This window comes from Etheostoma spectabile, chromosome 18 (assembly GCF_008692095.1).
Source record: "Etheostoma spectabile isolate EspeVRDwgs_2016 chromosome 18, UIUC_Espe_1.0, whole genome shotgun sequence".
NCBI classification, from domain to species: domain Eukaryota; kingdom Metazoa; phylum Chordata; class Actinopteri; order Perciformes; family Percidae; genus Etheostoma; species Etheostoma spectabile.
Genome location: NC_045750.1, coordinates 12,663,465 through 12,666,996, shown reverse-complemented (window position 1 = coordinate 12,666,996; position 3,532 = coordinate 12,663,465). Strand labels below are relative to the sequence as shown.

Here is a 3,532-nt window from a genome sequence, read left to right as displayed (position 1 = left end):
TTTTCTAGGAAACATATTTCTCAGAACACATATACATTCAAATCCAGTGTCAGTAACTACAACAGTTGTAACAGTAGTAACAGTTATTTCACCCTGCATGATGGACATTTGTCTCTTAGTTACACATGCTTGGTCTCTGGGTAGATGCAGGCATTAGCCTTTCAACAAAAGGTCAACAAATAAGTTCAAACTAGTTTGTGCTCATCAGCTCTATTCATCGTGCTCTACACACACGTAAAGTTCCCAACGCACTGAGTGAAATACCTCCCACCTCCTTCTTAAACCATCAGCACCTGTCCTGCATCCTGTCAACCTGGCGCGTCAACCAGCCTCAGCTTTTGCTGAAAGAAGCCACTTGATATCATAACAAATGTTAACTTGCTTTTTTAGCAAGAAATAATCCAATTTTCATTATTTAACTAGTCACAGACTTAAAGTAATTTAAAAAGCTGTATTAGAAGTGAATAATGTAAAAAATATAATAAAAGGACTAATGAGTCAGACTGACTAAACGGCACATTTCCACTTGTGTCTTTGAAGCAAAAGATTGTTACTTTTGAGAGAAGAAATACCAATTTTGATTTCATATGTGAAGTTGAGTTCATGAGCAATAAAAGGCATCCTTGTTCAATTCAAAATGCTGTCAGGTTTTCCTGCTTTAATTGTTCTGATACGACAAGTATCTTATGTTGGCAAGCTTTAGATAGTTGCAGTGTGATGGCGTTTTTCCATTACATGGTACCTGCTCGACTCGACTCGGCCCCGGTGCCCGTCCTACTTTTTCCATTGCAGATAAGTACCATGTGATGCGAGTATGAGGCGAGCAGGGCTGGTTGTCATAGCAGGAAACTGCCGTGATCTAACCTGACACGCAGAATGTCAAAGGTGTTTTGCTTTTGATTCTCAGCATGTGGCTGTTGCCACCGACAGAAGACAAATTTAGTTTCAAAAGAAGCTGGAGGCTGCAAAAAAAAACAACCCTGCTGGCTTAACTACTGGACACACTAAAAAAAGTACCTGTCAGCAGGTACCAGGGACATTTTTTGTGATGGAAAATCAAAAAAGGCAAGTACAGTCAAAGCAAGTCGAGGTACCATGTAGTGGAAAAACACTATTTGTGACATTAATGAGTTAGTTTGCTCACTCCTCCTGTGTACTATTACAAGCCTTTCAAGGTGAATCTGTTGCTGCTCTGTCAAGGGTAACAGTGGTTTATCAAACACAATGTCCATGAATGTGAATGTATTGATGAAATATTTGTATTGTACATTTTTATTTTATTTATAGTTTGATGAAGTATGACTGTAATATGGGCTTTAATTGATCATGATTTATTTTCTGTCAAAATAATGCCTAATTAGCACCATAATGTTTTGTAAATTGAGTTTTCTTATGGAATAAGAACTGAACTCAAATTTAGCGAGGATTTGAGGATAGCTCTTTCTCTCTTTGAACGCACCATATGTCTAAACTGCCTTTGTGTGCTTGCCTCTGGCACCAAGATTCCACTTTCAATCACGTTAGCAGACTTTAAGCTTCCTGCTCTTTTCTGGCTTTAATGTCTCCTGTCAGAACTAAGCAGCAGCCTTTCTTGTTTTTTAATTCTGTCGACTTATATGTTGTCTGTATTGTCTCTCTTTTGCACTTCAGTAGGGAAGCTTATTCTCACCATAGTCAAGTGCCAGCAGGTAATTAAGTTGTTACATGGTGCCACCATGTGGCCTCACACACAGGCTTCTCTAACATGCTTACAGCAGACACCACCAAGTACAACAGGAACACTTTATTTTGAGGAATGTTTTGCCTTCAGAGGTGGCAGCAGCTCAGTCCTTAGGGAGTTGGGTTGGGAACTGGAGGGTTGCTGGTTCAAGTCTCAAGTATGGACCGAAAGTACTGAGTATGGATTAGTGGCTGGAGAGATGCTACTTCACCACCTGGGCACTGCCAGATGCTCATGAGCAAGGCACCGTATCTCCCCCCCAATCAGCAAGGGCAGCCCACTCACTCTGACATCTCTCCATTTGTGCATGAGTAAATGTGTGTGTGTATTTCAGGCCTGTGTGCAGTGATTACTAACAAAAACAGAGTGTAAATTGTAATTTCCCCACTGGGGATCAATAAACAGCATAAATTATTATTATTTCCGAGAGTTTATATGTAAACATTGTGTATGCATTACATTTGGAATGCTTTGGCCAGGTTGCATTGCCCTATCTTATGTGTGATGTGCAGAGTCCTTTGAGGATAGCAGGAAGATGGCTGCCCAGACTTCTCTGCAGAGGCTCCATAGTTCCCTGAGGCAGTGTTTTGTGTGTGAATTGACATAGTGTAACATTTTATTGAATAGCTGTTTCGTTATAATTCTATAAAACCAAATCATCTGGCGTTCAATAACTTTTCGTTTTTTTTTTCTTTTAACAAAGAGACCATGTATGCTGAACCATAGTCCAGAGTATAAAGATGTAAAAAACAGCTTGGCTACTGTAATAGGATCAGCACCCCTCATACTTCCACTCACATCAGCCTTTGCTATGACTTGCTTTGAGCAGGATTATTGTGCCTGTAGCTGAAACTCATTTAGGTGCTGATGTGTGTCGGTAATTTGTCCATCCATCCATCTTCATCCGCTTATCCAGTATCCACGTATCTTCTTCGGGCTGTGCCCGGCCGGGCCCTGTGGCAAACCCGGCCGCCAGGCGCTTGCCGACGAGCCCCGGGCTTCCTCCGGGCCGAGTCACTCCCTCTCTGCCTCGCTTACTCATAGGGTTTTTAAACCATTCTTTGTCTGGCCCCTCACCTGAGACCACTTTGCCATGGGAGACCCTACCAGGAGCACACAGCTCCAGACAACACAGCCCTCAGGTTCATAGGGACACACAAACCTCTCCACCACGATAAGGTGATGGTTCCCGGAGTTGGCAATTTGTTGATGGGTGCATTCCATTTCAATTCAAATTTAGTTTCTTTTTTTCTCTGTTTAAGTTTAATTTATATTGTTATTTAATTTTTCAGGACTCTGTATGTCTATAACATAATCAGGTTATTCCTCACAATATTACAAATATTACCATGAAAATACAATTTAGTATACTTAGCAACAGTATTTGATGTCAAGTTCTTTTGTACTTACGTTGCATCTTGAAAGAATATAACTATTGCTAGTAAATTAGAAAAGCATTTTGTAGAGACTGTGTGGCCTTTTCTCTTATTACCAATAATTTTATTATGTCTGCCTACTTGTTTGCCTTCCGTCATCCCTCAGGCGTTGTGAATCCTCTTAGAGGTGGATTATGGGACTAAGATATCTACACTGAGGGGGAGAGAGAGAGAGGGAGGGACAGAAGATAAGCATGAGGCACACAGAGTGAGAGAGAGAGAGCAATACAGGAGGACATATAGAGAAGGATAGGAAGAAAATGGAGAGAACCCCTCGGCCTGAAATGGGCCGAGAATGGGATAGAAGATGGTCTGCAACTGGGGTGAGTACACCACCTTATCTACATTTGCTGCAAGACAAAAATGATTCAAGAAA

General features: G+C 41.2%; 1 protein-coding gene across 2 annotated transcripts in view; it reads left to right on the top strand.

Annotated features, from left to right (window-relative positions):
- Window positions 1–3,336: 3,336 nt before the first annotated feature.
- Window positions 3,337–3,532, top strand: part of si:ch211-203k16.3 (angiopoietin-related protein 7) — a 7,212-nt gene continuing 7,016 nt past the window's right edge. For both annotated transcript variants that reach the window (XM_032542391.1, XM_032542392.1), the window contains exon 1: window positions 3,337–3,479. The gene's annotated coding sequence lies outside the window, so the exon portion shown is untranslated. The remainder of the gene's footprint in view (window positions 3,480–3,532) is intronic.